At 34.7% G+C, this 13,706-nt stretch overlaps 1 long non-coding RNA gene across 1 annotated transcript; it reads left to right on the top strand.

Moving 5' to 3' along the window:
* Window positions 1–10,234: 10,234 nt before the first annotated feature.
* On the top strand, window positions 10,235–13,675 carry LOC117177158. Its single transcript, XR_004467673.1, has 4 exons — window positions 10,235–10,333; window positions 10,679–10,809; window positions 11,685–11,883; window positions 13,227–13,675. It is a non-coding gene; the product is annotated as an uncharacterized LOC117177158 (long non-coding RNA).
* The last annotated feature ends 31 nt before the right edge of the window (window positions 13,676–13,706 follow it).

Raw genomic sequence — 13,706 nt, 5'->3', positions numbered from 1 at the left:
CAGACGGTCAAGGACTTAGTTTTAACATCCCAACTTTGGTGGTTTTAATGTCACGTCGGCTTTGACTAACTTAAGATTTTGAAATTATACTAAGCCAAGCATAATTTTTATTTCAAGACACGAATACTCACTGGTAAATGGAAGGAAATTAAAAGTTAGGTAATTATTATTATAACTTACCTGCTTATCAATATCTATTTCACCCAAATAACACCTGGAAAAACCATCTTGACCAGTGACTGACAGTTTGTAGACAACACTTCACGTTGCTCTAAATGAGCAGCTACTTATATAGCTATTTATATAGTTTATCATTTCTTTTTGCAAGAATTTCCGTTCTAAAATAAATACCTGGGAATGGCCTGGCCATGCCTTATTTGGAGCAAGGTAGTACCTCTCCACATTAACGGGTCTGGAGACCAATCGCGTCGATTCAGTCGCGAGTCATAAAACACCCAAATTTTACAAACAGGACCCATCTTGTTGGTTCGTAATCGTGGAAGCATCGTTTGCTCAGTCGCGAATCACAAGTAAAAAGTCAAAAGCATACGCGATTCTCGCGCAACTACAGCCGGACATTGTAGCTCATGTCAAAGACATAGTCCTTGCTGATCCCCCGCAAATCTATGATAACATTAAAAGTAGGCTCATTGCCGCTTATTCAATTTCCAACGAGGCTAGACTTCGTCAACTTTTACAGGGGGAGGTAGTAAGCAAAGGCAAACTGCCCCCTCTTCTTAATCAGCTTAGGAACTTGAACAAAAACGCGTGTAACGACGAGGTTCTTAGATCCATTTTTTTGGAGCAGCTTCCTGTTCCGGTTAGGGCAATCCTCGCCATTTCAGAGGTTACATATCTGTCAGGTCTCGCGATTTTAGCGAACAAGGTCTGCGAAGCCCCCAACCCGTCTGCGTTCCAAACATTTGCAGTGGCTCCGCACAGCTACGCCACCCCGAGCTTATCTAATGTGTGGGCGACAGCAGTTCCGCAATCCTCGCTGGATTCATTGGCAACCTTAGTTAATCAGCTGCCTAAACAAGTAGATGCCCTTGCCAGAAAAATAAATCAAACGGAGCAACAACGCGGTCGCTCAAGAAGCAAGTCCAACTCTCGTGGTAACCCTCGCACGCGTAATCGCAGCCGCAGCCAGTCTCAGTTCAAACGGAAAGGCGATCTCTGCTTTTACCATTTCAAGTTTCGCAAAAACACGCACCTCCTAGTTCCCGCTTCTATCGGCACATTCCGCTTTTTCCAGCGTACCCCTCACTCTACGCGTACGGTCGCCTCTTCGCTCGAGCTTAACTTGTGAATCACTTGCTGCCCGACTGACCCGTCGATCACATCTCTCTGACTGAGAACGTGCAATGTTCTCTGTAATCTAAATAAAGATTTACTTTTGTTGAGTTAAATTCAGTGGTATTTTATTTATCCTTCTGAACAAGTAGAATGGTGCATCTGAATGGAGACAGATATTTTAATATAATTTAAACCAGTAGTCACCACCTACACTATGTAACGCGCAAGTCTGGTTTTAGCGCGAAACTTTTCAAAATTCCAAATCTCTATTCTCAAATTTAACTCGGGATCGTGCCACAATTAAGGACTTGGAAGACCAACTCTCGCGAATGAACTTCTGAAATTAATAAAAAGATTCTAAAGTATTTTACAAGAAATACTCAGCAAATTTCAGTTGAAAATGAAGAAAACAGTATTTATTGCTACGACCTAATACAATTAAGTCCGGCGGAGATTCGTTTCTTTAAAATTTGAATTGCTCGAGCAAGAACGAGGAAGCACGACACGAGCTTCTCGTTTCGAAGTCAAAAGTGAATCTGCCCTTTTTGATAAAGTTTCCGCCAACGCAAGTTGGCTCGACGCGCGCAAGACGTTACGTCTGTGACGTTACATTCAGCCTGCTCTTGCGTTCGACACTCCACCATTCACTCAAAGCATAATAACCATGTGTTCTAAAACTGAGTTAGTAAGCAGAGATATGCAGTTACGCGTAACTGGAGGTTTGTTACGTGAAATATCTAAGTCAAGTATTTTACGTAGAAAACAGGTGAAATACCTAGTAAATGACGTGCCAAGATGCCGGACCTGTGGAACTGTGCATAACCTCACTTTTTTGAATTTCTGGTACGGGTATTCGCAGGATTTCTTATTTCAATGCCAACATTTTTAATTAAAAAAAAATAATGCCAACTAAATTGAAACAGAGCAAACACATAAATACTTTGGGCTGCTATAAATTCCATGGGATAAGATTAATTTTAAACTTATAAAAGTAAATGAAAATAAACAAAATCCCCCAAATAAAGCGCAAGTTTTTTTTGCAAGATAATTTGTACCTATTTGATTTTGTTAATTTACTCCAAGGAATGTTTGCAATGGGCAACAAGTTTTAGAGGTTATATTTGTGGAGGGAAACGGGAATCGCAGAACGTAAAGTGCCATTTACGCGTAGTTTACATCGTGTAAGAAACTAGGCATGTAAAATACCTAGTAATTTACCGTAATTAACAAGATAAATTACCTAGGGTATTTTACTTACTCATCCCTGTGGGTAAACGAAGTTGTCGATGAATTTAAGCTTTACCACCCCTTGGTTCAAGTGCCCATAAAAAACGTTCGTTTGAACAAAAAACTGTCTTTCAATTTCACGACTTTTCTTTGAAAGTCCCGGAAAGTAGAGAATTTATCTCTCAATTTATGAGAGGCTCTGGACTCAAGATGTGTTCTTTACTCGGTTCCCACGAAAACGAAAACCTACATGCCTTTTCTTTGGTTGAGTTTCGAAAACGAGACTATAAATCTGAAATATAATTCGAAATGTGCATTTGTATCTATTTTATATTCACGTATCTAAAATAATCTTCATAACATGTTTACAACTAAATTATCATTTATACTCAAACTTAAGTGTCGATTTGCCAAATCGCGGGTCAATTCTTTTACTTATGATCTATTTCTTATTCTTATATAGAAGTCTCATTTAAATTAGAACCGCGCAATCTGAAGGCGACCATACATGCTCTAGCGTGAAAAACGAGCAGCAGAATTGATTCAGCGTTTTTTACATCTACACAGTTTAACATTAACTCCCAGGAATAAAGAACCGATAGAAAGCGAGTCATTTTGAATTGGGTATCTTTCATTTGCAGATTAAAAGAATAAGATTGCTGGCCACATTTTTAATCGGTCACCTGTGCGCGGTGCTTTAAATCTGCCATTCCACATTCGTAAAAATGCTGACTGAGTAGAGTTGAATGAGACTGACTAACCTGAAATAATTCTTATGAGCATTCTACGATTGGTTAATGTGCATATGAATGGGTTGAGATTCAATATGAAATGGAGTTCTTAAAAAATCACATCCAATGGTAAAAATACGATGCACACATAGCAATTTTTAATAAGCGTGAATCTGCCAATTGTAGGTTACCTCAGGCTGTGTTCAACTAAGAGGACTATGCAGATTAAAATTTTAAAGAATTAATTAATTTGAATGAGAAGTATGAGATAATAAGTTTGAATAGCACAATGTTTATTAATAAAAAAATGCATAAATTCAAATTAAATAATATTGTAATATATTATAATTCATGCTACAATTTATTTATAAATTCAATGATTATTTAGTTGTAATTCTCTTTTTAAAGTAGTTTCATTAGATTATCCTGTACAGGAATTATAAGATTTACACTGAATTAAGCGTCAGTGAGATTCAACTTATTCAGTGCACATGCTAATGGCTGCAGGGAGTCCACGTGTTAGAAACAAACTCCGCAATTCGATTATATCCATTTTCATCACAAACATCCAAATGTTTAGAATTTAAATATCCGCATTTTTGGTAAAGGAAATTTCGATAAGATAAAACGTGAGTTTTAGTTTTTGTAAATTTAAGATTCACACATGGTAAATGTGAAATAAGTAAATCAATTTTTAACATTCTGATGTGGTGTGATACAAATATGTAAAAAAAAGGTCACCAAACTCAATTAAAATACCTGAAAATAGTCTATAAATAAAAATAGACTACATGTATGCCAAGATTTTCTTAAAGATGGCCATTGAACTATTTTTTAATGAATAATTTTAAGTATTTAAATTATATTTGTTTTATTTCAATTATTAATTTTCTATCGGAATCATCGTTCCTCTATCGGTTAATGCTGATTCATAATCGCTACTGCATGGGTTCGAGAAAAAATGACGTGGCCGATTAAAAAAGTTGCTTTCTCATTCAAAACTCACTCTAATCTATGGGCGGCTATCTGGATTTCCAGTGACAGATACGCAATTCAGAAGACCTCAAAACCCATTCAAATGCAAGTGAATGGATTTTTGTTTCTTGTGTGTTATGGAATAATAATGCAAAAAACTAAAATTATGTCTTTTTAAACTATAAAATGAATGTTAAATCTATTAAAATAGATTCATACTCTTTCAATAATAATTTGTATGGGAAAATCTGAGAAAACAGTGATAGCGATAGAGAGAACAGCTTAAAATACATATAATTTTCCACACATAGTGAAAGTATTATAAAAATTAAATTATTAACAATTAATAATAATGTAATTATCTGAGAGAATAATTCACCTGGAAATATAGTTTCAAAATTAGTCTGCATAAATAAACAATAATTGATGGTTAATAATATTAAGTAATATGTTGTACTTAGACAAATATAAATGTAATTGCTTTTAAAAAGGGTTTTTAAATTTGTGGGTAGGAAAATTAATTTATTGGCAATAATGTTATTTTTGTTCATGAATAACATGGATAAACTTATTTTATTATTTGCAATTTCATTTTTTAATAATACAAATATATAGTTCTGCATTGCAATCACTCAAAATTTATTATCACAGCTTGAAATATATGTGGACAGGCATTTTAGTTCGAGTTGGATTTTTGTACCAAACATTGTATTTTATCAACAAAAATATGGATGCAAAATTAGTTTGAGGTTAGAATAGAATATCATTCTATTTGCTCATAAGAAAAAATTTAATTTAAACAATTATTGACTTTTGTTTTCTGATACATTTTTTCTCCTTAATATATACTTGAATATTGATTTCAAATTGTAAATTTCATTCAAGTTTTTTAAATCTCAAAAGGTAAACAATGTTCGTACCGATACCACAACATTTCCAGCCGGATTCTTCACTTCACGTCTGAGAAAACCAGTGTGCGAGCAGCAGTGAATCGCGACAGTTCGTTGCCCGATCTTTTCGGGTCATTAAAGTGATTAACTCAATAAAGACTTTAAATATTACATCTTACAAAAATGACTAAATATATATCGAGTGAGTGAGTGAGTGATCTGTGTGATTCTCAAAAATGGTCTCAGTCTGCCAAGTATTCTATACTTTAAATAAAACTTGAACTATTCATTATTTCTAACGATTCTTCTCTGTCTATTCCTGATCTGGCAAAATTAATTAGTCATTAACATAAACATTAAACACAAACTATATCCTCATGTAAAAAATGCACTTTACATACCAGCCTTCTCGGCTTTAAAATGTACTCTTTCCTCGAAATCGCCTTTTCCCATTCTAACAATCTTTTTGCTTTAAATGGAACCGTAAAATTGTGACACTTTTCTTTATTAGGGACATCGTACCCGGAGTCACAATTTGGTACGATACACCTGTGTCCAACCATTTCCAGTCCGCGAAAACTTCCGCTAAATGATAATAATCAATTTTCTAAAGTGACATCATTCAATTATTTTCAATATAAAATATTTTTAATAATAAATATTACTATTCTCCTATTCTCTAATAAGAGATAGTGTTGAGGGCATGCTCTTCGGTGACCACGCAACCAAACTAGTTCCCGGTTATGAACATTTTTGTTGGTGCTCACTGTGTTTACACGGATTGAGATCAATAAATATCAACAAATAAGCAAATCAACAAATAAGTATCTTCAAACACGTAAGCTATAATTATTTTTGGATAATTTTTAGCGATTTTGAGCGGAGAGAAAAAAACTTTGAACGTCGATAAAGTCGAGATCACGTGATTAAGTTCATTCATAAAATTTGTGTGAGGAGAATGAAATGATTTTTATGTTTTCCGGTCCTCACTACGTCCGCACGGATCGAAATATCGTGTTCAGGATTTAGGAAGTAATACCGAAAGGACTAAGGAACGTTTGTATATATAAAAATGTTTATAATTACGAAGAAAGTTTTCTAGTGAAATACTAATTTCGCCCGGGGGCGAAAGACAAGGCCAGTCCGACGCTGAGCACCGCCGGTTGTTTCACTCTCAACACTAGTAATCAGCTGATCGATTCAACGTGAAAAATAAAACGTCAAGAATTATTGAAGTGGGTTGGAAAACTCCGAAGAGTAAATTTGATCACATTTCTGGTGTTGCTATGTTTCCAATTTGAAATTTACCTTTTATTTTTAGTACCAAAAAAATGAAAATCATTCTACACAAAAATTTCATGGGCGAAACTAGTCACGTGATCTCGACTTTATCGTCGTTTAAAGTTTCTTTTTTTCTCTGCTAGAAATTGCGAAAAGTGCTCCAAAAATAATGATCGGTTACGTGTGTGCAGATACTTATTTGTTGATTTGCAACGAATGTGCAAATTTTATTGCTTACATTAATTTTTTTAAAGTTTATATGATTTAGTCCAAAATTGGTGTCAGTGCTCAATATACGCGAACCAAAAAATCCGAAATGCATCAAACCAAAAATTATCTGCAAAGTGCTATAACTTGAATGGTAATATCCTATTTCATCGATTTATAAACAAACTTGCTTCAAAACTATAAACATATTGATGTATACAAACTTTCTTTAGTGCTTTTTATTTAATCTGACAAATTTTAAACACGATATCTCAATCCGTGTGACACAGTGAACACAAAAAAAAATGCTCATAACCGGGGACTAGTTTGGTCATGTGGTCACGAAGAGCATGCCCTTAAACCAGATAAACTGTGTAGAGGCAGAAGTGGCGCTATCCGTCGGTATTTTTGGTACTACCACTTGGAAGTTTATATTTACGACATGGACATAGGAAAAAAGGCATGCCATTGCGGGGGTGATGCACTGAGGGGGGAGGTCCGCCACCTTTTGATGTCTCGCGAAAAACATGGCAGCGCCCACATGTTTATATTTTCATGCACAGTTTGTCGGCAAAAATGCTCGTGCGCATAATCAAATGGCACATCGTAAGATGGCGGCTCTCCCCACTCATGGAATTCTCCCCCTCCTGTGGATTCAACCCCGCTCGCCCAAGTTAGGATGCCATGCCTAGTCCCGTGTTTCCTATGTCCATGATTTACGGGTATCTTTTCAATGAGTCGGATAGGGCTGGTTAAAATACGCATTTTAGGTAGAACATAACCTAAAGAATTAGAACAGAGGATGGATGAAAGACATTAAAGGAATTTCGAATTGTAAAAAATGAATTTGAAAATCAAATTTAATGGAAAATATCCATATTACTTGAAACCTACGTAGATAAAAGGATGAAAAAACTAAATTTGAATACAGGATTTATTTGTTTGGTAGTTGTTATTATTTTTTAACTACAGTCCAAATGGGAACTTATGTTTTTCGTACATAAAGAATGAACGAAAATAAAATTAAATGTCCTTCGATAAACCGTTTCCATGCTATTATTTTTCACATATTAAGCACCTTTGCGTCAAAGTGTTGATGCCGCAACTTCGTATTTACTTTCAGCTTGGCAGTCATTTAACTGACCGTTTCTTAAGCTTTCAATTGCCCTTTTCAAACTTTCCTCAGACCAGTTTTGTCTACCAGTCTTCCTTTTATAATTTAGCATTTGAAGAACTTAAATTATGTACTTCATCTCTTTTTATTTCTTACAAGTATGTCGCAACTATCCTGACCGGGGACCGGCTACACTGACAGTGACTGCGACAGGTTAAGTTCGCGGATGTCACGGTGTTTCATTCCACCCCAGTCAGCTTGTTGCATCTCGCCGCCAACAATAATTTTGTTTGAAATCCGTAATTTTCTTTTCTAAATAATTTTTAATGAATCTAGTGTCAAGAACAGAAAACTTAAAGTTCATTTTTTGAAATACTTGTAAGGGAAAATGGGATAAGAACATTATTATTACTTTATTTTCATCTTTCCCTATTCATTTTAAAACAATCTTGTTCGAAATATCTTTTTCATTTTGGAAATTTTTCTCAAATGTCTCCGAATAAAAACATACACGAAATAAAAATTGGTACTTGAGAAATTCAAAATTTTCGAAATTTAAGTCATCAGAAAACAAAGTGGAAGACTTGAAATTTTAAAGGCCGATACCATGAAACTTACAGCAGAGTTCAGTTTATTTTAAAGGTCGCATAGATTGAATATAAGCGAAAAGATAGGGAGTGAGGAGGGGAGGGAGATTTTTAAAAAATCGTTTCAAGGCTCATATTCACGGTAGAGAGATGATGAGAGCAGGAGGACGAGAGAGATAGTGATGGAGAAGTTGAATGGCGAGGAGATAGAGAAATAGATAAGGAAGTTAAGAAGGTCAAAGACAGCAGGTCTGGACGAGGTAGAGAACGAAACGCGTCTGTTTCGTACACAAGAGGTTAAGGAACAAATGAAGGAGGTAGTGAAGAAAATATGGTGGGTTAAGGAATTCTCAGAAGAGTGTAGAAAGGGGTTAATAATGGCACTGTATAAGAAAAGAGATAGGGATAGGGAGGAAAATTATAGACTGATTGCGTTAATGAATACGGCGTACAAAGTATACGTGATGGTGTTTTTGGAAAGGCTGTGAAAGGATATCGAGGGGAAAGAAACAATGCCGGAGATGCAGCACTATCTTCAATATCTACGTTCTGCAGCACGTAGTCGATAGAGAATTAGCGCGTTTCCTTCGTGGAGGGGGAGAGGTTGTGGGAGGTACTGGAGCAGAGGGTGGTTGTTAGGGAAAGGGTGTCCACTTGGCCCAACACGTTTTGCGATTTTAATTGCGGTTATAAAAGGTAAGCTAATGCCAGAGCGATATTAGGCCTAAGGGTGGGAGGGATTAGGATATGGTCACTCACATATGCAGATGTCATAGAGCTACTAGCAAAGAGCGAGGAGGCCTTAATGGAGATGATGAGGAGGTTGAGAAGATACCTGGATAACAACAGGTTACTTGATAATGTGGAAAAGTCCAAATTTATGGTGTTCAAGAAAGGAGGTGCAAAGGTTAAAGGAGGTTAGTGGACTTTATGATTCGGAGAAATGGGACAGTGGATGGTCACCTAAAAGAGAGAGTGATAAGGGAAAATGTATTGATGAAGGAGTTGTGGGAGCTTGGAAAGAAGTTGCTCGCAGATGGTTTTGGAAGAAGAATGAAATTGCTCGATTTACTTGTGATGAGTGTCTTATTTTATAAAGCGAAAGTGTCGATATGGAAAGAAAGTGATTAGGTTAACATGATACATGAGAGATATTCAATGTGGAGACTGGGGTTGTCAAGGAATACGCCTAATTATATTATCAGAAAGGAGACGGGGAAAACGAGCTTTACAACGGGAAGTCAAGCGTGTAAATATAAGGAGAAATTTTTGGAAGAGGGGGAAGTATGTTGGTGGGAAAATGAAGACAGGAGAGGGTGTAGGAAGATGTAAGTTGAAAGAACTGTATTTTAGAACCAATGGACTGCAGATGGATTCAGTGAGAAGGATGCATGAGGAAGGAAGGTGTTTGAGATGTTTAAGAAGAACGGCATGGGGAGGCAGAAGGCAGCAGCGGAGGAGAAAATATGAAAGTCAAGCTTTAACAGGAACTATTGATGGAGTATGCCAAGGGAGAGTGCACAATATTAATATGAGAAAGGAGAGAAAGGGAGTCAGGAGCATACAGTGAGGATGAGAGGTAGGTGCATGGAGTATTTTAATAGGTTGTGGCTTTCTAGGGATAAGGGGATATGTTTATTGTGCGGGAAGGGGGAGTTAAGAGCGGAGTAATGCTTGGAGGAGTGTGAGGAAGTAGGAAGGAGGAGAAGCATGCGGGTATTGGCGTATCAAAGGGGGACGGGCAAAAGGGCAATAGCATGGGTGAGGGGGGTGTTGGGTAAGATGGAGAAGAAGTGAAGGAAGGAGGAAGAGGAGTGGAGAAGGAAAGATTTTAGATGGCAGAGAAAGTAAATATAAGGAAAATATAAATCTTGTGAATAGTAGATAAGTATTAGTTAATAGCCGCGGAGGCAGAGTTTGACAATGCTAGGCAAAGCGAGTAAGTAGGAACATGCTTGTGAGGCGAGGCGAGGTGAGGTGAAGCGAGGAGGCAAGTCAATAAGAGCAAGCGGGCTTAAGGATAAGGTAGGTGTAAATGGATGTTAGTTTTTAAGAGTTAGTTGCAAACAAATTCTGTTAAAAAATGAAAGTGTAAGCAAGTTAATTTTTTAAGGCCAGCAGGCCGAAAAATAAACGTTTATATTAGCTAATATGCATTATACTCGTAATTACCGATAGAAAAAACTGACCAATTCTTTTGGGATTTTTCAATTTTTTATCAAAATCACCACGGAAAAATTGGATGCAGAAAATAATATCTTATACACAAAAGTCTTGTAAAATTTCCCTAATGAATGTTCCAGAAAAATATTGTCTTTGTATATTGAATAGCTTGCAAATAACGATAGCCTTTATCACCCCATTTTCCAGAGTGGAGTATAAATGAAGGAAAGTGCCAAGTGCAGTCATCAGAAGGAATACAAATCTTCTAAAAGTAATAAATTTCTACGAGATTTTAATTTAAAAATGCTAGGAATTTCGTCATGAAAAGCAAAGGAATAGTGAGTGTATATGTATTTTAATTATGAATATATTGCTAATTTGTTAATAAAAAAAACTATGTTCTTCAGTTATAAAATAAATTCTCAAATAAAAAAAAATTCAACAAATCAGTTTAATTTTAAACTAAAGAAATGAATTTTTAACTATAGAAATAAAGTTTTAACTTAAATGATTAATTTTCAACCAATACATTAATTTACTACCTAAGAAGACCAATTTTCAACAAAATGCATGAATTTTTAATTAGGAATGATAATATTTTAATCAAAATACAAACCAATTTACAGCAAAATAATTAGGTTTTCAACATCAAAAAATTTAAGTTTTAACCAAAAAGATAAGGAGTCAATTCCTGAGATTCATTTTCTGCCCAAACAGGCGAGATTTTAACAAAAAAAGTACATGAATTTTCAATTAAGTTAAATTTTCAATAAAAAAAGTTATATTGTAATAAAATAAACGAATCAACAACCAAATAAATTATTTTTCTATTAAAAAGATTAATTTTGAACAAAGAAAATAATTGTCTACAAAAAAAACGAATTTTTAACAGAATACGTCCATTTTTTACCAAATAGTTTAATTATTAAGAATGTAGTCTAGTTGGTCACTGTTGAAAATTTTTTTTTACATTTTTCGAATGGATATGTATTTAAGAATATCGTGCGCTCGCCCGGCGCACTCGCCCGACCCATCCGCTCTAATCTCCTCTTCCGTGCCTTTTCTATTTATTAAAACAGCTGTTTCTATAAATCATACTATTTCCTGTATTCTATTGTAAATTTAGTTTCTCTTGTGCTGATTTATAAGCGTATACCTGTAAGTTTTCGAAGGAAAAACGGACCTTGAAACTGCTCTGTTGCTATTTCAACAGCAGTTTACGCTGTTGGGCCAAGCTCCATGAATTACGTCGACAATCACGATTTTACGCGAGTCGAACATGCGAACTGCCACAGCTTGGGCACTTCAAAGGAGGCCAGAGCGGAAAGAAAAAAGGCCAGATAGGTAGAAAATGACAGTTTTGACCAAACAGTAGGCACTTCGTATGGTTCAGGCATCGCAGAATAATGTTGGTAAGATTTTTTTAATGATATTTTGTGTAAAAAAAAAACTTTAAACGTGTTTTTCTCAAAACAAGCTTTTGAGAAACTGCCCACACGAATTCTCCGGAACCAGTGGGCCGATCCTTCTGAAATTTTGACCACACATTCAACACATAAGTACTCACAAATTGACTTATTATCATATTAAAATTGAGATTTTTACTATATCTTTTTACAAAAAAACAGCGAAAATTTTTTTTGGATTATTTTGGTTTCTATCATGTGCACCTTTGACCTTTGACCAAAAAAAGTAAATTTCTACCAAAAATGATTTGTTCTGCCAACAAGAAATTTAATAATGGGTATTTTAATTACAATAATTTTATCATTCTTAACTAAAAACAGTTCAATTTAACCAAAAAAGAAAAACTAAAAATACAAAGAAATATTGTCATTTAATAATGTAAGAAAATTGCATCTATGATTTTGAATTCAAATTCCAATAAGTGTTATGCTCCATAAGTTTAAGTAAAATTTTATTCAGATTTTGTGTGGTAAAGGCGCGAGGCCTAGAGCAACTCTTAAGATATCTTATATGATGAACATTTAAAATGTACTGTCACTTTTAGGTTTTCTTAAAGTTAGAGTCAGAGAGACTTTCCCTGACTAGTTTTAAATTCCCTCACACTCAAGAATTCTATGACTTGTAGCAACCCTGATGTTTAATTAATTGTTTTTTGATCATTTTAATAGAAGAAAGAAAAAGATGATAAAAATTTATAAAAGAGGAGAGAATTTTTGGAAACAGGATTAGATGAAAAATGCGTAAACGCGGTAGAAACGGATACAATTTTGGAAAGAGAATTTAATTTCGGATTTTTTAAAATATTTTCAAAATACCTTTCTCTAGAAAACCCTCAAGATAATTGTATATAATCACTTTATGTTTGAATAGCTGTTAGAAAAAAAAAGTGGAAATCGAAAATAATACTATGTGGAAAAGTATAGCATTGTATATTTGATAAATGCAATAGTTTAAATTGTATTTTTTTAATTTAAGACATTCTAAAAGTAGATCAATTCAAATACAAGCATTTAAAAATTTCTTTACCTTCTTGAATTTCTAGTTTTGTCTTCATAGTAGAAAGTTCTGAGGAGGGGTTTAGCAGAATTTTTCACAGAAATTTACGGGACATCGCATATGATATGAAAAGTTTTTAATAATTAAAGAAATCTTTTTTTGAACAATCCTCTTTTTTATTAATCTCCATTTTTCCAGTACAATTAAACTACTGAACGTCTGTGATGTAGAACAGTGATCTGGGGAAGATAGCAGGTTATATATTTTTGTATCATCTATGTTGATTTTTCAGATTATTCTCCCGATGATGGTAGTGGTATCTGCGTTAACTTCTCCAAACTGAATTCTTCATGGATTGTGTGACAAGGTAAATTTGTTGGACATTACGTTGGTCATTATCATAGTGGATTTGGTGGAGAACAAGAGGGATCCCATGGACATGGACATAATCATGGTGGGCAACATGGAGAATCAAAAGGTGGATTTGAAGGACAATTTTGTACCAAATTTGTTTTTTCTTTACCAAAATTCATATAAGGTGAATCTTTTGTTTCCTGTGGTATCTTTGACTTTTTTTAAGTCCAATCGGACACGAACTCTCGAGAATCGACTAAATAGTTTATAAGACAGTCAAAAAAGCATGGTGATTTTTATGAAGCAAATAATCTTAAATACCTTACAATATTAAAGAATATATTCAAGATTTAAATCCAGGTTTTTTCAAATTGTTTTCAAAAATTTCCTCTGAATTCTTAATAGCAGTAGGTTGGAT

Source organism: Belonocnema kinseyi, chromosome 7, assembly GCF_010883055.1.
Source record: "Belonocnema kinseyi isolate 2016_QV_RU_SX_M_011 chromosome 7, B_treatae_v1, whole genome shotgun sequence".
Taxonomy (NCBI): Eukaryota; Metazoa; Arthropoda; class Insecta; order Hymenoptera; family Cynipidae; genus Belonocnema; species Belonocnema kinseyi.
This window is presented reverse-complemented; position numbering and strand designations above follow the sequence as displayed.